The 27,842-nt window shown below is 43.7% G+C and overlaps 1 protein-coding gene across 7 annotated transcripts in view; it reads right to left on the bottom strand.

Annotated features, from left to right (window-relative positions):
* Positions 1-27,842, bottom strand: part of SGMS1 (sphingomyelin synthase 1) — a 266,791-nt gene that overhangs the window by 139,307 nt on the left and 99,642 nt on the right. For all 7 annotated transcript variants that reach the window (XM_032312956.1, XM_032312959.1, XM_032312958.1 and 4 more), the window contains one exon: positions 5,633-5,674. The gene's annotated coding sequence lies outside the window, so the exon portion shown is untranslated. The remainder of the gene's footprint in view (positions 1-5,632; positions 5,675-27,842) is intronic.

The following is a 27,842-nucleotide window of genomic DNA, read 5'->3' as shown; positions in this document are numbered from 1 at the left end:
ACCTGAAGATAAAGCAAGGATTTTTCCCCCACAAGAAAAGTGTACCTCAGGAAACAGGTATCATCTTATATTCAAGACCTCATATTATGAATACAAATCTGTTTATTTTGAATTATAAAATAACATTCGGGAAAGTAACTTCAACCAATTTTGGCCTTAGATGTTTTCAGAGAAAAGGAAGCAAAGGAACAGACTCAACAATTATTTCTGGAGGCACATCCTGACAAGGGCATTTACAGGATACCATTTTTTAAAAGCCCCAAATCCAGACTGCTTTTTTAAATGATATTTAATTATCATGATAAAAAAAAATGACATTTAATATCATTTAAAAGAGCAATCTGGATTTTGGAATTATCGATGACCCACAGAATGGAGCTGTTTATCTCTGCTTCCCTCCAAATTCCCCCGCAATTAGATTTGTGGTAAAGCGAGAAAAAGACCAAAATTCCTAAGGACAAAGAGAAGAGAAAAGTGGGTGAGAGGAGACAACAGACAGCAGCGACACTTTGGAAGCCGAAAGCAGAGATGACCACCGCGCCCCGCAGAGCATGCTGGGACCCCCCTGCCCAGAGAAGCAAACAACCCCAGCCGATTGCTCAGGGAACGGGGCTGGGGTTCCTCAGAAGGACAGGGGAGGGGGCGGGGTGGACAGGGACTGGCTAAAAGTCTGCACAGAGCAGTTATACCCTTCCCTGATGCTACGCGCAAAAAATAACTCAAACTGGATTCAAGGCCTCCACGGAAGAGCTGACAATAAAAACTGCTGGAAGAAAACACATGATGCTGGGCCTGGCAATGATTTCTTGGATTTGACCCCAAAAGTGCAGGCTACAGAAGAAAACATAGACAAATGGAAACAGTCAGTCACAATGTAGAATATGAGGTGGGAAAAAATATTTGCAAACTACATATACGATAATGGGGTTAATACATAGGATACATAAAGAATTCCTACAACCCTGGGGCAAATAATACATTATATGTTAATAAAAATAATTAAAAAAAAAAAAGAATTCCTACAAGTCAACCCAAAGGACAAATAACCCAATTAAAAAAACGGGCAAAGAACTTGAAGAGACATTTCTCCGAAGAAGACACAGAGGTGGTCCAGAGGGATATAAAAGGGTGCTCAGCATCACTGATCATCAGGAGAAATAAAAATCCACACCACCTGAGAGAGCACCTCACACTGTCAGTGGCTATGAAGGAGAGAAGAGATGAAACCACAAGGTGGTGGTGAGAACGTGGAGAAATAGGAGCCCTTGTGCGCTGCTGGTGGGAAGGCAAACTGGGGCAGCCCCTCTGGAAAACAGTAGGGAGGCTCCTTAAAAACTTGAAAATAGAGCTACCCTACAACCTAGCAATCGCACTACTGGGTATTTACCCTGAAGACTACAAGAACCCTAACTCAAAAAGCTACATGCACCCCTGTCTATTGCAGTGTTATTTGTAACAACCAAATCACACAAGCAGTCCCAAGTGTCCACTAACTGATGAATGGATAAAGAAGATGTGATACACACACACACACACACACACACACACACACACACACACACACACAGAGAGGAATATTACTCGGCCATAAAAAGAATGAAATCTTGCCATTTGCAATGACATGGATGGAGCCAGAGGGTACAATGCTGAGTGAACTATGTCAGAGAAGAACAAATATCACATGACTCCACTCATAGGTGTAATTTAAGAAACAAAACAAGTGAGAAACAAAGAAAAAAGCGACAAAATCTTTTTTTTTTTAAAGATTTTATTTATTTGTCAGAGAGAGTGAGCACAGGCAGACAGAGTGGCAGGCAGAGTCAGAGGGAGAAGCAGGCTCCCTGCAGAGCAAGGAGCCCGATGTGGGACTCGATCCCAGGACGCTGGGATCATGACCTGAGCCGAAGGCAGGTGCTTAACCAACTGAGCCACCCAGGTGTCCCCAAAAGTGACAAAATTGTAACTCTAGACAAATGATTGATGGTCACTGGAGGGGAGGTATGGGTGGAGGATGGGGGAAACGGTGATGGGGATGAAGGCGTGCACCTGTCACGATGAGCATGGGGTGATACAGAGAACTGTAAATCAGTATATTGCACACATGAAACTAACAGAACACTAAATGTTAATTATAGTTGAATAAAACATGGGGAAAACTTTTTAAATTAAAAAAAAAATTTAAGGGCGCCTGGGTGGCTCAGTGGGTTAGGCCGCTGCCTTCGGCTCAGGTCATGATCTCAGGGTCCTGGGATCGAGGCCCGCATCGGGCTCTCTGCTCAGCAGGGAGCCTGCTTCCCTCTCTCTCTCTGCCTGCCTCTCCATCTACTTGTGATTTCTCTCTGTCAAATAAATAAATAAAATCTTTAAAAAAAAAAAAATTTAAAACAAAGATACCTACACACCCAGGTTCACTGCAGCACTATTCACAATAGCCAAGAGGGAGAAGCAACCTAAATGTCCGTCAACAGGTGAATCGTTAAAGAAAAAGTGGTAGAGACATAAAATGGGATATTAACACTTAGTCTTAAAAAAAAGAGCCAAACTATGGAAAGAACCTAGATGTGCATCAACAGAGGAATAGATAAAGAAGATGTGGGATATATAGACAATGGAATACTATGCAGCCATCAAAAGAAACAAAATCTTGCCATTTGCAACGACGTGGATGGAACTAGAGGGTATTATGTTGAGCGAAATAAGTCAATCAGAGAAAGACAATTATCATATGATCTCCCTGACATGAGGAGTTTGAGAGGCAACGTGGGAGGTTTGGGGGACAAGGAAGGAAAAAATGAAACAAGGTGGGATCGGGAGGGAGACAAACCGTAAGAGACTCTTAATCTCACAAAACAAACTGAGGGTTGCCAGGGAGTAGGGGGAAGGAGAGGGTGGTGGGGTATGGGCATTGGGGAGGGTATGTGCTATGGTGAGTGCTGTGAAGTGTAAACCTGGTGATTCACAGACCTGTACCCCTAGGGCTAATAATACATTTTATGTTAATAAAAAAATTTAAAAAAATTTTTTTTAAATGAGGCAATCCTGTCATGTGCTACAACACGGAAGAACTTTGGGGACATTATGCTGAGTAAGAGAAGCCTGTCGCCCAAAGAGGAAAAGTGTAAGACTCCATTTCCATGAGGTACATGAAGCAGTCAGGCTCTTACAAATTGGGAGTAAAGAGTGGATGCCAGAGGCTAGGGCAGGGAGGATGGGAGAGCCCCGTCCATGGGTACAGAATGCCAGTTTCATAAGATGAAAAAGTTCTAGAGGTCTGTGGCAGAACAGTATCAATATAGTTTACACTACTGTACCAGGCACTTAGAAATGGTTAAAATGGTAAATTTTGTATTTTTTGTTTTTTTACCATAATTTTTAAAAAAAGGTAGGAGGAGATTATCCTGGATTATCTAGGTGGGTCTAGTGTAATCACAAGATTCCTAAAGAGTGAAAAAGGGAGGCAGAAGTCAGAGAAATGCAGTATAAGATGTATCTGACCTGCTCACTTAGGGCGGCCCCTACCCAGAAGGGGGCCAACAACCAAGGATGGCAGACGACAGCCTCTAGAAGCTAGAACAGACAGGGAACAGATTTCCCTCTAGAACCTCCAGGAAGGCAGGCAACCAGATACCTTGACTGGGGCCCAGTGAGAACTGTTAGACTTCTGATGTACAGAACCGTACGGTCAAAAAACTACTGTGTTGTTTGAAGCCAAAATATGGAGGGGCAATTAGAGCCCCAGATCTTTTCCCCCATCCAAACAAACCATCCCTATTCCTATCAAACAAGAACAGGATCCTCTTTTTAAAAATAAAATATTCAGAGACCAATAAAAATTAAAACATGCTGGCAGATATTAAAAGTTCAACAATAATGGGAAAATCTCTCAGAAAGAACAAAAACACCCAGAGATGGAAAATAGTTCAGCAGGGACGCCTGGGTGGCTCAGTCAGTTAAGAGCCCACATTCCACTCAGGTCATGATTCCAAGGTCCTGGGATCGACCCCGGCATCAGGCTCCCTGCTCAGCAAGAGGCCTGCTTCTCACTATCTCTCTACACGTCACTCCCCCTTGCTTGTGCTCCCTCTCTCTCTTTCAGTCAAATAAATAAGTAAAATCTTTAAAAAAAAAAAATAGTTCAGAAAAAAAAGTAAGAAAATGAAAGAATCAAACCAGTGGGTCAAATATCCAAATAACAAGCTCGCAAGAAAGAGAAAAAAGAGTGGAAAGGACATTATCCAAGTAGTACAAGAAAATTTCCCAAACTGAAGGATGTGAGTTTCAGAATTGAAAGGACCACTGACATCAAAAGATATAAGACATGTGTCCCAGCTGGGAATTTCAGCACTCTGAGGAATACAGAAGAGTCAAACATTTTCCAGAGAAACAAAGCAGATCACACACAACCAGCTGGGAAGCAGAACACCCTGAGACATTTCCACGTAAGTGTCACAATGTTCAGCCACAAACAAAACCCAGTCGTAATAAAGCAAATATTAAATACTAATGTACTCACACACACAGTATCATGACTATACACATACATCAAGTGGAGACAGGAGGGGGTGGCGCAAGCTGAGGGTAAGGGATGACATGTGAGGGCTAAATCCTTAGCAGGAAATCAGTAAAAGTCTAAAATTTTAAGAGAGACCAGTAAGTGACACTCACAGCATATGGTGTGTTATTTAGAAATAGGCAGGCAAATGCGAGAGAGTATAAGGAGAAGAGTCAGAAAGGGCTGCCTCTGGGCACAGGAGTGACAGCAGTGTAAGTACAATGGGGGATGGCTGTTACCGTATTGTGTTTTCTTTTAAAGATTCATTTATTTGTTTGAGAGAGAGCGTGTGTGAGAAGGCAGGAGAAGCAGAGGGAGAGGGAGAGAGAATCCCAAGCAGACTGTGCCGCACGAGGAGCCAGATGTGGGGCTCGACCTCCCAACCCTGAGATCACAACCAGAGCTGAAATCAAGAGTCGGACGCTTAACCGACCAGGCCACCCAAACATCCCCATTATAGTATTATTTTAATTGTAAACAATGGGCATGTACTTACCTCAAAATAAATATACTAAACAAATGAATAGATGGAAGCAAGAAAGAAGGAAAGAGTATTTCACAAAGCCAACCCACAAACCATCACCCAGTGGACAGCTCCAAGATAACAGCTGTCCTAACATTGGGCACATGGTTCCTTACAGCTTGGAGTAAAACTTCCAATTATAGCCTCACACACGGATTCCCAATGTGCTGCATCACAGCCAACCAAAATGGTAATGTGCTCTGGAAAATGCTACTGGGTGCTTTAACAATGTCACCAATAATAGAGCCGCCGACATCAGATATGTACGTAAGGACTGGGAGGAAAAGGGAAGAAAACTACTCTGAGGTAGGAGACAGCGTGAGTTATAATACTGTGTGACAGAGACACACAATTATTAAATATACAATAAGTGACTAAGTTAATTAAATGGTGTAAGTAAGCATTTGACTATTATCTTTATATACCCAGAACATTCTTTATATATTCAAATTGGCCACAAAAATTGGGTGTGTTTTTTTTAAGGTCTTCTCCATGGAAAAACATGGGAAATACAAATCAAGTCTAAAAGATACATAAAGAAATTAAAAACCCATTACCTGAATCATGTTGCTTTTGTCTGTATCAATCTTCCTTCCAACCTAGAAGAAAATACTAAGTAAATTAAAATGTAATGAGCAGCTTATAAGAAAACAAGCTGTTTCTAAGAAAAAAACTAAAACCCAAGGTAACTACTGTTTACTTCTTGTTCTCTATCCATAGCAAAAACTGTTCTTTCCCACTTCCCAGCTAATTTCTGGCTGCCACGGTATACGGAGTAAATTTTATTAGGCAAAGTCATGCAGAAGCAAGCAAGCAAATAAAAACTCATAAAAAACTGTGTAACAAGCATACCTAATGATAGAGCATGAGTTTTAAAACCATACGCTTTTCTGAATTATCTCTTCTCCAGTCAGGCAAATAATTTGCTAATTGATGATACAGAGAAAGATAAAAAAGCAAGAAAAAATCATTTTTCAATGATTTTCAACTATAAGAATTACTACAGGGTAAAAGGGTAGCAACCTGTTTAAATTCTAATTCTTTATTGAACACAATTACTAGCAAGTAAAACATTTACAGACCATGTATATGAGAATGAGTATGATCGAAGAGTTTCTAAGTCATCTTCAACGTATACACCCCCTTAAAGGCTTAGACTTGCTTCCTCATTTAATTTCATTAAAGACTTTCTCAACTAAGAATGAGCTATCACCCTTCCAATACAAGTGTGAATTATGGTACCTATAGAAAGAGGAAAAAGTTACCCTTTTTTTTTTAATTAAAAAAGACTATTTATTTGAGAGAGAGAGCACATGAGCAGGGGGAGAGGCAGAGGGAGAAGGAGACTCCACGTAGAGCAGGGAGCCTGATGCAGGACTCGATCCCAGAACTCTGGAGATTGTAACCTGAGCAGAAAAAACAGATGCTTAACTGACTGAGCCACCCAGGTGCCCCAAAAGTTACCTTTTTAAAAACTTAAGTAACATTTGTATTAACATATTCCCGGCATACAGAAAAAAAAAAAAAATCTTCAGTGGCTCGCTTAATTTACCTAAAGCCAACACACCCTTGCAGCCACCGCTCTCCCCAGAGGTCACCTGTCAAACACACACATTAGTTTCGCCTGCGGGCAAGATCCTGTTATCCAGACATCTGTCTGAGATCCACAAACCCCTGTATCTGGACCAAAATAAAATGCTCCGGGAAGAGTGAAGCAAGTCATCACAGATAACAAGGAGATACTGTCTCAGAAAGATGTTGACACATCAGAGGAAACTGGTTGACTGGATGCTATTCGATGTCGACCTGCAGCATCTCGAGACTGTAGGACACAGAAGCTATGATATAAACAGCTGCATGTCTCACTGGTGGTTAGATGAAGGAAGGGAGGACCGAGATTGATCTCCTTTCTATAGGTACAAAAATAGCTATGAAAATACAGGTAATAACCAGACGAGTTTGTGCTAAAAGCAAGACTAAAGGACAGATACATCAACTCCTCTGATCTTCCAACCACTCTGAAGCCTGCAGACAGATAAGGATGCAGAGTCTCCAAGTGGGTAAGGGTGACAGGCCAAGCTAAACAACTGGTAAGGCCAAACAGTTCCTCCTTTGTTTTCCTAAAGATTTTACTGATTTGAGAGGGAGAGAGAGCACAAGCAGGAGGAGCAACAGACGGAGTGGGAGAAGCAGACTCCCCGCTGGGCAGGGAGCCCTATGTGGGACTCCATCCCAGGACCCTGACATCATGACCTGACCAAAGGCAGGTGCTTAACCGACTGAGCCACCCAGGCACCTCCAAAGCTGTTCTTCTTCATGGCTTCTATGCAGGGCTAGAGACACCAGAAAACCAAAAGGAAAATGTTCAGAAAAGAGGCCAGGCTAATTACAGAATATACTATACGGTTCCTGCTCGTGAGTCATTTAAAGGCAAAGATCAAGTAATCCGGGGTCCACAAAAGTCTTCTGAATTACCAGAGAGTTGACTAGTTCTGTTGTTTGTAAAGTAGGCCCACTTATCTTTCTGAGCCTCAAAGGAGAAGTTTCAAAAGATATCCGTACGCTTCACAAAGTGTAATTTTCTGTCATGTTCATTTGTTTTATGCTCTGTATGCTTTTCCCACTGCAGCGGGAGAAATCAAAAGAACATGATGTCCATCAGGAAAAGTCACAGATGCAGAGGCAAATTGCCACCAGAAAATTACTGAGGACCCTATGATAATGCCACCTTCAAACGACACACCATACCTGCATGAATATTTAATTCAATCATAGATATTTTCAAAAAGCACGGAACACAGTTCAAAAGAAGAATGTTCTATTCTGCTACTCAAAGACAGCGAGGCAAGAAAACATCCAAGAAGAGCGGAGGTAAGACTCCATGTGATGTGTTCGCCGAAAGGCAGGCATGTCGCTCAAACAGCCTTCTGCACCCTCACTGAGAAGTACGAAATAACGTCAATAGCTAGGACCTTCAGACACCATATGTAAATCAATTAATTGCCTTTACATTTAATCCTAGGAGAACTGTGCAAAGCAGGGAGGCCTTAGGATCCCCCGCGGATCCGATGTAGCCCCTAGGCCCAGAGGGATCAGGTAACCTGTCCAAGCTTACAAACCTGGCCAAGGCCACAGTGCGAGGAAGAAGGTAAGAGTTCCCATCAGCTCTGCAGGTTACCAGCGACACTATTCTGGCTTCCAGATGGAAGTGACCAAGCCTGCTGTTCCATTTAAAAATCACTTAATGATTCTTTCACTATTTCCTGGTTTCAAATTGCTTCCGGTTTATCCTGAATGAAGGGTATCGGCCTGCCTTTGCCCTGTGAGATGGGGTGATGTCTTGATGGAAAGTGGCGTGAGGACAGAACCAAAAATAGGCCTGGACGGTCTCTTTCTCATAGAGGAGCTAATGGATCAAGCAGCAGAGAGCTCTCTGGGGATCTTCTGTATATGGGATCGGGCCCACTTGCACAGTAAAGCATACAGGGGGGAAAATACTTTTCCATATGGGTTGGGCTGTGGCTCTAACTTTCAGTTGAGACCAAGTGCAGAAAGCCAAGGATCTTCGCAGACAGTAACCCAGCGACAGGCAGGAGAATACTAGGGGGAAAGAAGACAGAATAAGGGAGTCTTCCATTATTTCCTAATTCTGGGGAGCAATACTCACTCCGCTCTGTGTCTCCTAGCGCTGACTTCCTCTCTAGAAAAACCACACTGGGGCGGAAGGCTCAAAAGGGTGAAAAGGAACGAGTGTTAAAGAAGCAAGGCTTCTTCAACTGAGGAAGGAAAAGATTCAAGTTCACAGCATTCCAGAAGGCATGGCCAGCTCCCACTTTACAGGTTTATATTTGAAGGACCAGTCCTGTCAAACCTTATCACTTCCTCTTGGAGTGGCTTCATCTTGGGGGCCAGCCTGAGCGATGGGGAGGAAGAGGCTGGCCACAGGACAACCCAAGCAGACGAAGCTGAAATCAGCTGCCACTGCCCACCACGGACACGTGACAGGAAACTGCGGTGGGCACGCTTCACTGTTGGCAGCCCCAGCCCAACTCTGTAATTATAATTCAGTTATTTCTTCTCAGTGGGACGATGGTGTGTAATTAGACGAGAATAATACGGAGACCAGTAACAGCATAAGATCAATTTAATTATACTTTTCTATTTTTATTACATTTTTCCACTAAGATACACTTTATTAGAATAGTAAAGACCACTGCAGTTTTTCTCATTCTCACTCATAAACAGCAAATGCAAATTAAGTCTTAATCTCCGACTACAAAATCCAAAGTACAAAGTTAGTGCTTTCTTCCTCATCTCTAACAACAAGCACAGTTTAATTGCACGGTTTCTCTCTCTCTCTTGCTTGGAGGAGAACCTCAGCAGTCTTTCAGGAGGGATGGATTAAGGGGCAGGCATCAGGTCAAGTTTACATGACCGGAAGGGGCCGTGGGCACCTGCGGACCCCGCCAGGCTGCCTTCTGGTAGCAGCTGGCATCACCCCCTTCACCAGGGAGAGCAATGTGGGATGACACTCCAAGAAAGCCTTGATCTGCCCCTCACTGTACCACAGTCCAACTTTTTCCAGATTTTAAGCCTAGCACCAAGACGGAATTGGATGTCTCTTCCCCACCGCCCCTCAGCCCTTGCTTCGATGTGCAGGACATAATGGTTCTCCCCGGAAGCCAGAGCCCCTTCTCGGAGCTGCTCAGCGGGGTGTAAAAGAAAACATAAACCACCCCCCCCCACCAACACACACACACAAATCATCCATTAACTACCCTGGAGACTTCCCAACCTGCCTTTCAAAGGGCCTTCCCTTCTCTTCTGTAAAGTGCATTTGAAGAGCGGAGTTTGGAGGAACAGGCTCACCTGGAAGAAAAGGACAGGTCTGCAAACTTCAGCCCACTAAAATGTGGGAGCCAAAGGAAAGCATTATGGGGGGGGGGGCAAGCATTTTCAAGGAAATACAAGGCGCTAACCATTCCCAGAGACAACGGAGAGCGAGAGCAACTACAGTAAGGGAAGTGAGGAGAGAAATTAATGGGAACAAAGCAAAATGGTCTGAAGCTAATCCCTGAAGACCTGAGTGTGACCTCAGGCGAAAAATCACCCCTTCTCCCCTTCCCCAGAGAGGAGGTAAGTGCCTTCCTCAGAAGGAAGAAGGAAAGTCCCTTTTATCCTGTTTTCAGCAAACCTTTCCTGAGTGGGATCACACAGAAATCTCAGAGCAGCTTCAGTGAAAGAGCTCACAGCTCGGCCAAAAGGAACACCCAAACCACTATTTACACTTCCGTGTGCCAAGTGGTAATGGGAAGGTAAGGAACATCAACCAACATTAGCGCTTCCCTGCCTGAGACCAGGCGACCATTCCTGGCTACTTCATGGCTCTCATTCTAATCCCTGAGACCAGTGAATATGTTCTTGCTACTGATGGGAACAGGGTGTAAGGGACACAGAAAAGGGTCTTTCAAACACAAGTAATGGTTTTTATATTAATTAAATCCTCAGATACCCCTGCTCCCACCCCAAATAAAAAAAAAATCTACCCCTATTTCCCCATCTGAAGTGTGCCCAGAAGAGTCTCGGGCGCCTCAAACTTGTGCTCAGACACTCACAAACTGAGGAAAGAAAGAATTTTCTGACATGGCCGGTCCTCGTATAAGCAATGTCCTGCCCTGCTTTACTGGAGGGGATCTGATGGTTACTAAAACCCCTACCCATGGATGTGCCAATATAATCTTCCTCAAACGTTACTGAATCGCGGTTCCTCAAAGAGAAGGGCCACACTTTATCCCTGCCAACATGCTCTCGGCACCTACGACGGTGCCGATCATCGTGGATGATTGATAGTCACCCAAGAAATCCTAATAGGTTTTTCTTGACCAATTCCATCAAATCAAACTTCTCAGGTCAGGTCAGCCACCACTTTGCACACCAAAGTCACCATTTTCAAAACTGGAGGTTGACCCACCTTCAAAAGATCTGTTCGTTGTTATTCGAATGTTTGAGTCTGCAATTCTCTCTCATAACCTTCCCTTCTCTGCTCCCTCACTGTCCATCATGCCCACGACCCCGCTTAGAGAGAACAGTGAAAATCAACATATTTACAATAATACAGGAATTTTCTACATGATCTCTCTTTTACTTAACAAAAACATTGTCCTCAAGGTATCACATGCACACCCAGTAAATGCTGGTTTGGTAATGAGTCCCACTTAATATGTGATTATAACTTACCTTTCACTAAAGCCATCTTTCCACAGTGGTATGCTACTAACATGAAAAGTTTTGATTGCAGAAGGATCAAAAGCTATAACGCCTTTTAAAAACTACTTAATTGAGGTCTCATCCACTGTGGTCCCAGCAGCCTCCCTTGCAAACACCATCTTCCCAACTAGTCAGAAAGTCTCACAAGCAGAGATTATGTCATGGTGACACAGAGGAACTGAAGGAATCCACAAAAACCTTTTTGCTCCTTTTCCTGCTTCTGTTCTTGCTAGGACTTGCACCCCCTCTTTACACACGGGGTATAAGACCAATGGCGTGTGTCTAGAAAACTTCTAAGGAAGGACCAGGAGAGGATGAGGCTGTCATATGCGCATTCCAGCCACCAGAGCTAGACATCTCCACGCCGGGACCCCTGGCTCCAAGGAGTGACACGTGGGCCCTTATCTTGGTTCTCACGGTTCCTGGATGCCTGAGGGGACCCCGACAGCAGACCACGGCCCTTCACCAAACTCTAGACCCCAAGCCAGGCCCAGACTCCCTCTTCTCCTCTCGGAGCCTCCGTCCGCACCTGCAGTCCGTCTGTACCCGCAGGAAGCCCTGCGGGCGGCTGGGGGCCCGGCCTGCGGCACCCGTACGCGGACACGGAGCACAAGCAAGGCCGGCAATTCCAGACACGCGCCTTTAAAACTAATCCAAACACCATGCCTTTAGAATCTTGTTTCTTTCTAGCTACCGAGAACACATATTTAATGAAAATTAAAGGAACTGAGCACAAAGAGAACGTTCCGATTTCCTTTTTAAACACTTTGAAGCAGTTCGGACTTGAGGAAAAAACCCAGCAGGGCCGGCCAACCCAGCTGCCCTAACTACTGCCGGTCACAGAACCGCCCTTTCCTGGCACTGGAAGAAGGAAAACTTAGCTAACTGTTAATAATACAAGATGGATGAAAAAGAAATCCCAAACTCAGTCCAGTGTAGAAGCGGATTAATTTATTGACTCCAGTTCCCGGCTGAGAATCGGCCACGTGACTCGAAGCGGATGCGGGCGGACGCGCGTCAGGGCGTCAGCGCAGCTCTCTGACTTCCGGGTACTCGGCCACGTGATGCAACTCCATATACACAGCCGCAGCGGATTGGACCTGCAGGAACACCTGACCACAAGGCAGCCGCTCATGGGCTTGCCGGGAACCTAAAAAAAGTGGGGCCAGCCAATCAGATGGCTGCCTCTAAACCTGGACTCCAAAAACCCTAAAGGAAGTTGCTAGTTAGATGCTGGGGTACAAGGCCAAGGGGGCTGCTGCTGAGGGTCTGGGCCACATGTGTCGTAGGAAGTGCACACCGTCCCGGGGTCAGCCTGCCCTGGTTTCTACCACTAGCAAATCACCGCAGGCAGAGCTCGTGATGGCCACGAACGCTGAACTTACGGGGAAGGACCTGCTACGGACGCATCTGGGTGGGACAAAACCACCTTGTTGAGGTCGAACAGCTCCCATCCCTTGGTAAGGAACCTGAGGCCAAAATCTTCAGGAAATGGAGGCTTGTTCAAGTTCCTTTCTCGTCAGGTTTCTCAGCTAGAAAGGAAGGCCGCTTGGGGGGAGGGTCTCTAAGTTCTGTCTGTGACCTTTAACCTTGGCAGGGCCAGCGCGGGGAGAGTCAACAGGCCCCTCTGTCCCGAGGAGGGCTCTACCGGGGGCAGTGACGGGAAGCATCCACTCTCACCTGGGCCGTCACATGATTTCTCATCCGATTAATTGGAATTAACAAATTTTTCTATAAAGGTTCCTAAAACATGCCACTTTCCAGGCTGTCCCATTTTCGCTATCTGTACAAAGAATACTGGAATTTTTCAGTTGTTTTCAGCTACTCTATTTTTCATTTAAAATAGCCAATGATACGAAATCCCAGCTCTCCCTTAAAGAAACCAAAAATCAGAGAGACTAGTATTTGCTTAGTCATTAGCGAGAATATTTATATCAGGAACAGTGCTACCATCTTAACCATACTTTCAGCATTCCACTTGGATGGGGTAGCGCTGTGGGGACATGGTACCAAAACCAGACACTGGGAACCCAAATACCTACCCTAAATACCTATCTCAGCTCGCAGCTTTTAACAAATTAGACAGGCATTTGTCTCAAGGTCTAAAACTGTAAGCATTCAACAAATGAAATTGCTCAAAATATTTTTAGAATGATGTCAGAAAAAAATGTCCAAGATTTTGAAAGGAACAAAAGAAAACTCCTAGACGTCCCTTCAGTGGCATGCTAGACATCACCAGGGCCCACTGGGGGACATCCCAGGCACAGGACTAGGAACCTCTGACCCACTGTCTATTTCACAACTCAGTGCAACTGGCAGAGTTCCAAATAATCTGCCACAGCAATGCAAGTAAGGTCTGACTTCTGCCTCAGAGAAGAGATAACCCAAAACAGTACTTTGTACTGTTCTTTTTCTAACCATAAAATCATGACTTTTTTTCCCAGTTGCTCAGATTTTCCTTTAATTTCCTCATTGAGTTAAATAAAACCTACATGTTCATTTTATATCTACATGAAATACATTTTTAGCTTTTTGAAAATCATTCCTTGGCTGTGACAATCCATTTTAAACATCATTCCATTATGAACATCTAGAAAAGGGGTGCCTAGGTTGCTCAGTCCGTTAAGCGTCTGCCTTCAGCTCAGGTCATGATCCTGGGGTCCTGGGATTGAGTCCCACGTCAGGGAGTCTCCTTCTCCCTCTCTATTTTCCTCTGTCTCACTCTTTCTCTCTCAAATAAAAATAAATAAAATCTTCTAAAAGAAAATAAACATCTAGAAAAGTACTCACAGTAACTGGTAACAGTATAACTCACTAGGCTATGAAGTAACTGGTCCATGCTATTTGGGAGTCAGATCCTTGTAATTAGGACAGAGTGATATAGGGGTAATATACAAATGTCAATGACATCAGTAAAGCAAGTTACATTCTCAGTTCTTTATGTACACCAATACGTGACAACTGATGTGAAACGCTGAATTCCAAATGCAGAGATGTACATCGTGCATCCACTTCTTTACGGATATAATATAAACAAAATCCAAGTCAATGCATGTAGCAGACAGTGTGTGTGTGTGTGTGTGTGTGTGTGTGAAAACATAGCTAAAACAACAGGCCGAGCTATACAATGAAGACAGGTGGAAGAACGCACAACCTAGAAAGGGAGGTAACTCCATTTACTCGGAAAAAAGTAATCATCTTGGTTCTAATCTGTTGCCCTCGTGCCTAAGTTTTCTGAGCTAAAAGACCTATCCAGAAAAATTAGCCAAGCATGGCACGTGCACGCAGGCATGATTATTTAATTCCCGAAGCCTTCAGACTCCCCAAAACAGGAGCCTGGGGTTCTCTTCCCATCACTTGACATGACTTCTTTAAACAAAGAACTACAGACATCAAGCAGAAAACAGGGCCAAATGATTCCACTTTATAGACCCAGTGAGCAGGAGGTTAAATGTATCATTCATTCGTCTAAATGCTGTAAGAAAACCCATGAACTAAAAGTCACTGGCTTCTTGATGTAAACAACCCCGATGCATGAAACTACATGACTCTAAGGATTTTTACAGTAGAAATCACAATGATTCCTGCAAGTAGCAAGTCTCCTACTAAGACTTAAAATAGGAATTTATTTACGTAATTTACAAAATGTGATTTAAACACTTTACCATGTGTTTGGGAAACCATTTCAAGCTTCATGCACATGTAAAACTGCCCCCTTAAAACCACATCCTTAGGTATGGAGAACTCGAAAGTTTCAGGTCCCTCCCCGATCTTTACCGGCACCTCCTTGACCAGAAAAATCTCCTCCTCCTCTTTAGTGCCTCCTCGTCCCTTCAAGGCCCATCTGCCTGGCTCTCCACTCCTAAATGTCAGTGGAATTCCACTAGAAACCCTTCTCTGGCTGCAGTGATCTGTCTCTTTGCTCCAGAATTTCTCAGAACCTTGAAAATGCTAAGGCACACAGAGACTCTCCAAGAAAAGGCTGTAGGGATGCACTATCTCTTGCTTCTCAGAACTCCAGAGACTACATCTTGGAAATCCATATCCTAGTGAAAATGATTCACTTAGCCTGGCTCTTGAGTTTCTTCCACTGAGAGTATTCCTCAGCCATAAGCTAAGTGTCCATCCAGGCCAGCCACATACAAAGACCACAGGGGCCTCATCCTCCAGTGGTAACCTGAGCCCCTGAATGACCACTAGCTGCCCTGATGTCTTAAGTTTGCATCACTGAAGTAGTAAGAACCGCAGGCTACAAAGCATCACCTCCCTTAGGAGGCCCGGGTTAAAACAAAAATCCTCAAATGGCTCAGTTATCAAACAATAAGATGAGGCTTAGCTGCCCAGATCAAAGAAATGTGACTTTCTGGGCTGAATTTCTTCTCTTTCAGTAAGTGAAAATCTCTCTGTAATGTATTACAGTTTTTCAACTTTTCCCCTATTTGAAAAAAAATATTAGATGTTTTATTTTTTCTTAAAGATTTGTTTATTATTTTAGGGGCACCTGAGTGGCTCAGTCGGTTGGGCAGCTGCCTTCAGCTCATAATCCCAGAGTCCTGGGATCAAGTCCCATATTGTTCGGTTCCCTGCTCAGCGGGGAGCCTGCTTCTCCCTCTTCCTCTGCCTGCAACTCTGCCTACTTGTGCTCTTTACCAGCTCTGTCAAATAAATAAATAAATAAATAAATAAATCTTTTTAAAAATTTATTATTTTAGAGACAAAGAGAGGGAGAGAGCGAGAGCAAGCCTGGGGGAAGGGGCAGAGGGAGAGGGAGAGAGAAACCCAAGCGGAGCCCCATTCAGGGCTCAATCTCACGATCCTGAGATCAGACCTGAGCTGAAACCAAGAGTCAGATACTTATTAACCAACTGAGCCACCCGCGTGCTCCTGTATGTTTTTTGAATATTAGAAAATGAAAATATGCACGGACAAGAAAAACAACCAGTAACTGGCCCTTGATCAGAAGCATTCACCACTTGGAAATATAGCTTTCCAATCTCTTTTGAGGAGGACTGGACTCTTTGATCCACTAATGCCTATATAAGATTAAATGAAAATTGTTTACCCTTTTGTATAATTTTTGTGTATTTCTTGTATACTTTTGCATACTATGCATACTTTTTATATATACTTTTTATGTACTTATTTTATAAGATTGTTCATTTTATAAGCTCAGACTATATATAGACAGTTTCATAATTACTTTTCTGGCCACAACATGTGGATATTTCCAGGTTACTAAACTATTAAAATATTCTTCAACATCTTTGCTCCTCCCCCTAATATTATAAAATAGTCAATTCACTGCTTTATGGAGAACTAGATTTTCCCCCAACTTCTAATAAAATTTTTTTCTTATAAGAGTTACTTGGGTTTGCCATAAATACTGGAAACATGGTTGGTTTTACCAAATGATGGACATACATGTGTACTATCTTGTAACTTGTTTTCATCCACATTGTATCCTAAACAGCTTCTTTAAATGTACTCCTCGGGGCATCTGGTTGGCTCAGTGGGTTAATCCTCTGCCTTTGGCTCAGGTCATGATCTCAGGGTTCTGGGATGGAGCCCCACATTGGGCTCTCTGTTCAGTAGGGAGCCTGCTTCCTCCTCTCTTTCTCTACCTGCCTCCCTGCCTACCTGTGATCTCTGTCAAATAAATAAAATCTAAAAAATAAATAAATAAATAAATAAATGAACTCCTCAGATTATTGCCTAGTTTTTGTTAGCAACGATCCCCAGAATCAAATTTCACATGATCTTCATGAGTCAAGGTCATCAAGAACGCTGATAACCATGACACGCCATTGCTATGGGGGTAATAATAGGTAGGCAAATGAGGATGAACAGACACAGGTGCCCTAAATCTGTTGTCTTGTCAGTTTTATTTTTTGAGTTCTCCAGTATCAAGCTTTTTAATCAGTGGTTTTTCCCTCATGAAAGTTAAAAAGGCATATAATAGCTTTCAATCAGCTAAAGTGTCTGCAAAGGGAGTTACTGATTCAAATAGACTTTTCCCAAATCACACCCCCAGTCACCATCCAAGGAGGAGGAGAATTATTTTCCTGTTACTGGGACTTGGGTGGTTTCAAAACAACCTCTCCAGTTTATGAACTAGTAACGAAAGATCTATATCAACAGTTTCAACTTTTCTTTCCCACATTCAGTAAGAAATGCATATCCCTCAACACCTGTAAATTTGTGTAAGGGCATCTGGAGAACATTTACTCCAACACCTGCAGATTCCTGCCCATCATTCGCCAGAGGACATTTCTGGATTTATGAGTTTCCTCAGGTTCTATAGCTTAACTGATTAACCACAATCCAATTTTTTTTTGCTGTTTTTTTTTAATTGAAGTAGAATTGACATACACTATCCTATCAGTATCAGGTGTATATCATAGTGAGTCAATATTTTCATACATTCTGAAATAATCCCCATGATAAATCTAGTTACCATCTGTTACCATACAAAGTTATTACCATATTATTGAGTATATTCTCTATGCTGTACATTATATCCAATGACTTAATGACTTAATTTATAACTAGAAGTTGACCTCTGAATCCCTGTTACCTATTTCTCCCATCCCCCAACTCCTGGTCTGCTGGTCATCAACAATTTGGTTCTTTTATCTAGGAGTCTGTTTCCATTTTGTTTGTTCAGTTGTCTTATATTTTAGATTCAACATACAAGGGAAATTACACAGTGTCTGTCTTTGTCTGACTTATTTCTCTTAGGGTAATACTCCATGTTAGAAGCAAATGGCAAGATTTTTTTTTTTTAAGGTGTGTATGTCTGAGTGGGCGTGCACACACATACACATAAACACCAAACCTCCTTTACTCATTCATTTACTGACGAGCACTAAGGTTGCTTCTGTATCTAGGTTACTGTAGATAATGCTACAGTAAACACAGGGGTAAAGGTATCTCTTCAAATTGGTGTTTTCATTTTCTTCAGCCAAGTGACCAGAAGTGGAATTGCTAGACTATATGATAGTTCTATTTTGAATTTTTTACAGAACCTCCAGGGGCTGCACCAATTTATATCCCCACCAACAGCGTAAGGAGGATTCCCTTCTCTCCACATCCTCAATAACACTTGTTATTTTTGTCTTTTTGGTAGTAGCCACTCTGACAGGTATATGGGTGATACACCTCACTGTGGTTTTGATTTGCATTTCCCTGGGGATAAGTGATTTTAAGCATCTTTTCATGTATCTGAGGGCATCTGTATGTCTTTGGAAGAAAAAGAATGTCTATCCAAATCCTCTGCTCATTTTTTAATCAGGTTGTTTGTTTTTTGATATTAAGTTGTGTAAGTTCTTTATATACTTTGGATACTAACTCTTTATTGGATTTATGATTTGCAAGTATCTTCTCCCATTCGTAGGGTGTCTTTCATATTGTTGATAATTTCAACATGATCCAAACTGAGGCCAAATCAACTCTATAAGGTTAAAAATGCTTTTGTAAAAAAGATATAATTATATGATGACCTTCCTTGCATAATGAATCAACTTCATTAAATGTGTTCTTAAGAAACACACTTCATATTCTATAGGCATACGATGAAATGAAGGAGGGCAATATTGGCAGCTGAAGAGAGGGTACGTTCACCGGAACACATCTCTAACCCTGTTCCTATACCCACAGCACCAAAGTTGTCGGGTCACCTAAGGGGAGGTCGACAAGCAGTCTTTTAAAATTATATTTTACTGAGGATACAGAAAGGGCATAAAAATCTCCAGTACCATAAACAACAGCCAAAATCTATGCCCAATGAATCCACAGAACTTAAAATTCTATCTGCCACACGACAGGGATGCAATAAATTTCCTCAACAAGTGCATGTCTTCCAACAATACCATTTTTCATTCTCCAAAAATCTTGATGGGAGCCCTCAGGATTAGTATACATGAGATAATTTGACCTGCCTTTTATTCTACTTAAATTCTGGGGCAGCCTACACAAACATCTGCTGGGGTAAAAGGGACAAGTCTCATCACAAGCCCCCAGCGCTATTAGTGCTGTTCAACTGTTTGAAGGGAAGACCGCATTCGAGGCCACATTTCCAAAATCACCACAAACCCGTGCTGCCATTCCATGGTACGCTTCAACACAGTCATATCAACCCTCCAGACATCTCCATTGGAAGGGTCAAAAATGACTACAGTTTGCTCAAATACATGGGCCCAAAGCAAACTGCTAATGAGAAGAAATGGTCCACACGTCCACAGAGAGTGAGACCAGCCAGCGGCCACTGTATCCTTTGCCATCTCCATGCCTCTGGGTGAGTGGGGGTGAGTGGGTGTGTGTGGGTATGTGTGGGTGTGGATGTGCACGTGCGTGTGTAATCCGTAAAACAGGAAACCAGGTGAGACGAGGTCTCTCATCTCTGCTTCTGTATTGAAATGCTTTGCATTGACAATTATTCCAATTATTCTAACTATTCCAAATCATGAGCAAGAGTCGAGTTTGATTACTGTTGATTAAAAAATTACTGTGGGAGGCAATGTAGTATAATGGTATGAGACAAGTTTAAAATTAAGAAAGGTAAACGTGACGTCTAGTAGAAGGCATCAGAAATGCGGGGGCGTTCTGGGTGGTACCACCACTGGGATGCCTAGTGGCAGCCAGTGAGAGGGGTCCAGAGAAGCCCAGAGGCCTCAAGTATGTGGGACAGGCCCACACAGGTGGTCCCGCCTTAACAACAGTGAGCAACACGGAGGAATCCGACTTTCAGACCACGTGGTTTCTTAGGAGCTGGGTGCCCTTTGATGACCTATGGTTACATCATTTCACGCTGAACCTCGAGCTCCTCGCAGGTGAACTGGAAATATGGCTGTCTGCCTCCCAGGGTTCTTTCTGCGAGACCAAAATGGGAACTTGGAGGAACTGCCCATGTTCATATCCTGGCCCTACGCTTACGAACTCTGAGCCCCAATGCTTTCAGCTGCACCTCCTGAGTCTCCTCATCCATAAACCTTGGGCTGAAAAGCGGCAGGGTTCTGCTGAGCAGAGGCATGGTGCAGGTGAGCTCTGGTGCAGGGCTAATGGCTAACAGGTGGCAGTGGCACTCCTGCTCCACGGCGGATCAAGACCACGCTAGAGACCAGCGACGCTCTTTCAAAAGCTCAGCAACGGCACCCATCTCTGATCACCAGAGACAAGGACAATTAGTTTAAAAAAAAAAAAAAGTAGGGGCTATTCATTTGTGATATTGACATTTAGCAAATGGTCTTTCAAAACCAACCTGCAAAGTAGTGTTTTGTCTGCCTTAAAAAAAAAAAAAAAAAGACACACTTGCCATTGACTAATGAGGCATAACACACTCAGAGATTTCCAGGTACGTCCCACAAAATACTCAACAGTCTAGAGGATTAAACGCAAAGCCCAGCTTCCAAACTCCAGGTTAAATGCGGAAACTTAGAACCAAGCAACTAAAACCACCCTAAACCCATTTCTTCGAACATCCTCACAGCCTTGTTAGATTTGACATTGGGGAGATGGTGCAAAGTAGCAAACAACGTGGCCGAAATGCAGAGACGAGTCAGTTTCAACCCCCTCGCCCTTACCCCCGATCTGCCCACCCCGAGGTTAACAAGCAAGAAGCTGGCAGAGAAACGTCCCATGAACGGGTCACACCCAAGTGCAGACGGAAACTAGAGCAATAACACGGTTCTCTGGCTCCTCAGGGGCTCCAGACTGTTCACTAACCAACCCCTCAGCCCAGCCCCCAGGCCTGGGGAGTGAGCAAACCCCCTTCCATGCCCATCACTGTGGCCTGAGATTCTGGGATTTCTCCAGAGTCTCCATCACGTTCACGTTTTCTGGGCTGGTTGGTTTACAGTGGCCATCCTTATGGCAATGCTTGATTCTTCAAGCTTTAAAACTGGTTAATTGCATTAAATTTTGGTCTCACTTACGCAGTTGGTTAAGAATGTTAGCAAACCTGTTTCTCACGAGGATGCTGAGAAGCACTTCTGAGAGGGGCCTTTCATAGAGCAGCTAAGATTTAAGACAAAAAAAACAGAAGACTTTGGACACAAAATCACCTTGTATTCCAATCTGAAAGCGCCACTTCTGAGACAGGTAAAGTGCCTTTTCTAAACTTCAGTTTACTCATTAATGAAATCAAACTCATAAAACACTCATCTATGGAACACTCACTTCTAGAAGTCGTCGGGAGAATTACATTAAAGAACTGGACTATGCACTTGGCCCGCCCAGCACCTCACCAGCACTGAAAGGAGAGCAGGGGACGAGGATGGGGGGGAGCGTTTCATGGCTACCGGAAGGCCACTAGCACATACATCACCAAAGGATCTCATAGGTAGCATCTTGTGCCTGCATACCCTTTCCTCACGATGCAGTAAGCTTTTTCTGTATAATTTACACATTTTCTCTTCAAGTCCCAAAGCTGTCATTGAAGTGGTAACGACAACCTGTCACCTATTTTAAGTTACCTAATCTAGTTAGAGCGGAAAGGTAGAGAACATTGTGAGACAAGAGTGTTCCTCTCTGTTCTCTCAGTTAATCAAGAGTCAGGGTCAGATGGCTCTTTCAAATGTGTGGCTTTGGGTAAATCAAGTGCTGTATTAAAGAAACAAGCCTACTCGGGGATCTTCTATTTTGCAACTTTTATCTGACATCTCTTATAAATGCACAGAACTTGAAGGGAAGACAGAAATCATTTAACCCAAACCCCCACCAAATAACTGCTGTTCGTTCTGTTTCTGTGAATTTTCTAATAACGCAAATGAAAGAGAAAATATTTGGGAAACTGAAGCATATATATGTACTTTATCTTTAAGCAAATCAAACAAACAGAAATGGATTTAAAAATAAAAATTCAATTGAAAGGGGGCTAATTCACCACAGAAAACACTTCTAGACCCCTTATATGTATGTGTGCATGGGGCGTTTTTCTACGCACTTTACAGTTATTAACACTTTTAAGTGCATAGGAATTCTGATTCAGATCCCATTAATATTATAACACATTGAAATCACTCCTTACAATTCTGACACATAGAGAAACATTCCTATAAGATAACCCTCCAAAACTGTAATCATGTTACTGGCTTTGGGTTTCTGCACTGTCTGCAGCTCTCCATCACAGTAAGCACATGCTAACTAACCTCTCTCTCCCATGAACCCAAAGAAGTGGGGAACACAGAGATGCCCTGATGATGGCATCTGCTTAGGCTGATTAGTTTGGGTTTAACCAGAAACCGTCTCAACCACTGTTGCATTAAAAGGCTTTAAGTTGCTTTCTAATTTCAGTAACTATGGTACATGGGTAAATCAGCCTATTTTTGGAAGAATTCCTTAACCAATCCTAAGACAGTCTGGGTGACGCTGACAGGTCCTAGGACAGTCCACGGTGTCCAGGGCGTATCCTTTGTGTCTCTTCTGATGCCATGTTCTTGGCTGGGGTATGACCTAAGATCACCACATCCAGGGCCACATGACACCCACAGGCCCTCACTGGTGACATCAACTTTGACCCCCCGCTTAAGCTGTTGTCCCGTTTCCACAATGAACTGATACTATTCTTTCCCTCTCTAAATCAATCACTAAATTAGTGGGGAGAACAATGACATACTCTGATTTCAGACACTGGTCCCGCAGTTGACGGGTTAATCAATATTTGCTGAGCACCTGTGACTTGCCAGGCAATCTGGCGATACTGGACACGGCGGTGGGGAAACAGACATCCCTGTCCTTGAAGATGGACAAAAATGCAGGCAGTGGGCAAGCAAATAAAGATCCACTTTATGCCCTGGTGACCAGCACTTGCAGGGGGATGAAGCAGAGATAGGCAGGGGGCGGGGGGGGGGGGGGGGCCGCTGGGGAACTCCAGCCCTCTGGCCAGCACAACCCTGCAGAAGAGCTCCGCCCCCAGCAGAAACTGGGCCTCCTCACTTCCCACTTAAAGCACAAGGAGTAAGTCAAGCCTTCTCTGCAGACAGGCGGGACGGTCACAGCATACCCTAGCCTTGCCACATTCATCTGTCTTCCTCTCTTGTGACTTGTGCTCTGGCAAGAACACCTACACTTCCCCAAATGTGCCTGGCCTGGGCCCCCATTCCCGCAGCCCTCCTGGCACCTAGGGGAGCTCCTCTCCCTTGTCACAGCACCTCCCAAGATGGTCCTTTAGTGTTAGAGGATTGGACCAATGGAAGGAATCTTGTCTACAGATTCTTCCATTCCCCGCCCCCTTTTTTTTTTTTTTTTCGGTTTTTACTTATTTATTTGTGAGAGAGAGAAAGTGACAGCATGGAGAGAGGAGCAGAGGGAGAAGACTCCCCACTGAGCAGGAGCCCGATGCGGGGCTCGATCCCAGGACCCCAGGATCGTGACCTGAGCTGAAGGCAGAGGCTTAGCCCACTGAGCCACCCAGGTGCCCCTACAAATTCTACTATCCTAACACAAATGAAATCAGGTTTCTAAATTATCTGAAAATTAAGTGGCAACTACTGACAGGTACATGTTTTATACATCATTTTTAGACAAAACTGTGTATTGTATACAAAGGTACTTTGCATTGTATACAAAACTTTGTAATGTATACAAAGGTACTTTGTTACACTGTTTTCATTATCCTAAGCAGAGCACTTAATGAAACATGTTCCAGTTTTCCCTCTTCTCTGGGTTAATTAAGGAAATTAATTTGCGGAGATAATTCTATGATTCACACACCGCCGGAGAAAAATTAGCAGGCATTTCTTGAGCTGAAACAGCCTGTAAATAAACATCGTGAATATGTGGACACCCACAAGCAAGGAGGGCCTAATTCCACCCACGCAGATGGACTGAGTCATGCTTCGGTGCAATTCAACAATTGCTTCTAAAACCTCGTAAGGTGCTCAGCCCTGTGTTTGCTGCCGCAGAAGTTTCCAAAGGAGGCTGAAATAGGAACCCCACTTTCAAAGGCGTCAAGACAACGTGGTTAAGATATTTGAATGCAGGGCATCATTAAAACCTTAACAACAAAAAAAAATCTTAGGACTAATTTCTTAGATAATTAGACATAATTACAGAACGCCTGCGATTTTAAGTATGGGTACTTAATGAAATTAAAAATGCACATCTTGCTTCCTTGTCCATCTTTGCTGTACATGTGTTTGCTCAGGGGAGAAAGGAATTGGGTTTTGGAGTTTTCTTTTCTTTTTTTTTTTTTAAAGGTTTTATTTATTTATTCAACAGAGATCACAAGCAGGCAGAGGCAGGCAGAGAAAGAGAGGAGGAAGCAGGCTCCCACTGAGCAGAGAGCCCAATGCAGGGCTCGATCCCAGGACCCTGGGATCATGACCTGAGCCGAAGGCAGAGGCTTTAACCCACTGAGCCACCCAGGTGCCCCAGGTTTTGGAGTTTTCTTAAGTTTGTTTCTTCGGGCAGAAGGCTTGCCGTGGGGACAGAAACACTGTCTGTATTTACGAGAACGGCAGGTGTGACGTAGAGAACGTCAGACCCACTTCACGAGACCTCCGCCTGCAGCTGTGACTGAACAGGACCACTCACCCGTCATCGTCTCTACTGCTTATGACACATGACTGAATTTCCACTTCCGGCTTCTCCCCACACCCAAATGATTTACAAATAAGAAAAGCAAGAGAGAGCCAGGCCAGCAAGAGAAGCCAGGAAGTCAAGCAGCAGGCCGAGGCTCACCCTGCAATCTCCAAGGGGGTTAGAGGACAGTCCCCACTGAGGACCTGCTTTCTGCTATCCGCCCACGACAGACAAGCAAGCAAACACTGCACACGGACCACCTCTGGCCCTTTCTATCTGGAAGACTCCGTCCTTCAGGCTTGTCCACAGATCAACAAATAGATGCCCACATTTCACATTTTTCTGATGAGTTGTTTTTTAATTCACTGAAGTTTTAGGATTCTATTACTTAATACTGTGTGGATACAAAATTTTGTCACCTGAGAACAGGAGGGCAGGGGGAAAGAAAGAGGAAATACCTGTCTTTCAATCTCCAGATCCTTAACTTTCAATGTATTTAGGGAGATGCCCTTCAAGAACTCACAAGCTTCTTTTTTAAGGAAGTAAAAATGTGCAAATTTATAAATATGCATTAACTTTGAGATCTTAACAACAGCTCCCAAAAGGGGGGTTGATTTGTCGCAGAGGTGAAAATGAACTTATCGTCCAAATAAGAGTCTCAGCACAAATCAATCTCTCCCACGATAACGCAAATGGATACAGTTACGTCCAACGGAAAACAAGGTGAACTAAAAGATCAGCACAAAACCATGGCCCAGACATGGCTGCCGGAAAATTCTCAAACCTTCCTAGAATCCTGTGAGAGAACCACCACCCCCAACCCCAGCTGGGTGGGGGGGGTGCTACCTCGCTGAAAAATGAGAGCCCCATACTCCTTCCGGAGGAGGAGTGAACTCCCTCGTAAGGTCTGCAGAAGGCCCGGCCCTGTGCGTCAGTCTCTGATGCTCATCTGCCTTTGTCACTGAGAGGGAAATGATTAGCTACTGCCTGGGCAGAGAGGGGAAATGAACTTGCGGGCTTGTGTGAAAACAACAAAACACTGTTTTTCCAGAACAGTTGATTAAGAACATGCTGTCCTAAGAGCAGTCAAGTGAAACGTTCCTTCCTGGTTCCCAGACCTCAGAGGAGGAAAGAACAAAGCTGCTGGCCTGCCTGGCCACTGACGAACAAAGCCTGGGGGTCACCTCCCTGTGTATTTACTGTTCCCAGTCACTGTCATCCTGACAACCCGGGGTGGCTGAGGCCACAGAGACTCAGGACAGACAGCTGTCAGGATACGCTGACCGTGTTGATCTTTGTATTTAACGCAGTAAGTTATCAAGATCGTACAGGTTTTACAAAGAGAAAGAACAATGGCCAAGAAAGCAGAGTAAGTTACACCAACACCAAGCTGTTTGTAACTGTGCATCCTCCCATGTTCCTGGGAACCCAGAAGCATGTTCTATTTGCTCCGATTAAGGAAGATTCTGAATGAGATGGCCTATATGAACACTGACTGTATTTCCTGTCTAAAAATTGGGAAACAATCTGACAAGCATAAACACATATCTGGTATCCACCAGGCAGAATTTTGCAACCAAGGACAGGCTCACAGAGTCCTGGTGTGTCACTGCCCTGCCCACCTAGCAAGATTCTCAGGCCCCTCCTCTGGAGATCTGATTCAGCAAGCCTGGGTGGTGCCTGAGAATCTCTACTTTTAATAAGCACCCTGAGGAGATTCTTATGCTCGGGCAAGTTTGGGGAACACCGGATTGGACCAATGATACACCCTAACACTCAGCTCTCTTTAAGACCATTCCACCCTCAAATTCCACTTAGCAAGAACATCAATTATGTTAACTTATAAATGTTAACAATAATGAATATTTGTCTTCTCCTGACCCCTCAAGTCATAATACAATTTTGGTGATGTCCATTTTAGAGGAAGGGGTTGAGTAACTTGTGCAGGGTTACACAACCAGCGGATGATAGGGGGGCGGGTAGGGGGGTTCGGGCTCCAACAGCTATACTCAGAACTACTCCAAACACTGCTTCCACTTCCAGAGCACAGATTCTGCAGATTTCCCGTTTCACAAGGAATAGCAGTTGATCGATTCCCAAAAAGCCCTAACAATTTAGGAAAACATTTCTGAACTATCGGTATTTTCAAACTGCTGGCTAGGTAACGACCCAGGGATCCATCAACATCTCTAACAGGAGCGTTTTACCCGGTGCTCCTCTCAGATTTCTCTTTCAGGGAGTTTTGAGCCTAGCCTCCACATCTTTCCCCAGAAAGTATAAAGGAGGCATCAAAGGCCAATGGACCCTTCCAGAAAAACTAGCAATTAGCTTAGAGAAAGCTCAAAGTGTTATAATTTCATCCCCAAATCTGAACGATGTGTCAGATGGAGAACCAGGTGTCTACTGTCTACACTCACTAGTAAAGAACAAAAACTATGTGATATTCAAACATTTTCACAGTTGCTTTCTTCTACCACATCTAACCTAACACTGAATTTAAAAAAAAAAATCAAATGTTTCTACTCATTCTGCCTTTAAAAAAAAAAAGGCTTAACATGTCAAATGAGCAGTAGAGTATCAAATACCACCCCCCCAATGTCCACCTCTTTCTTCCCTCTCATTAATTACAAGTCAGTCAAGTCTGAAAAGATACAAAAACTAGAACCCAAATCAAAGTCACCATTCCTTCAACAAGTACTTATGCCAAGCACTGTCTTAGATACCATGAACACAAAGGGAATAACACAGATTAAAAACTTCTGGGTGGCTCCATGGGTTAAGCCTCTGCCTTCGGCTCAGATCGTGATCCCAGGGTCCTGGGATGGAGCCCCATATCGGGCTCTCTGTTCCGCGGGGAGTCTGCTTCCTTTCCTCTCTCTGCCTGCCTCTCTGCCTGGTTGTGATCTCTGTCTGTCAATTAAGTAAATAAATAAATCTTTAAAAAAAAAAAAAAAAAAACACCTCTGCCCTCAAGAAGCTCAC

Source organism: Mustela erminea, chromosome 14 (genome assembly GCF_009829155.1).
Source record: "Mustela erminea isolate mMusErm1 chromosome 14, mMusErm1.Pri, whole genome shotgun sequence".
Classification (NCBI taxonomy): Eukaryota; Metazoa; Chordata; class Mammalia; order Carnivora; family Mustelidae; genus Mustela; species Mustela erminea.
The sequence above is the reverse complement of the archived record's forward strand: the minus strand, read 5'-3'. Positions and strand labels throughout refer to the sequence as shown.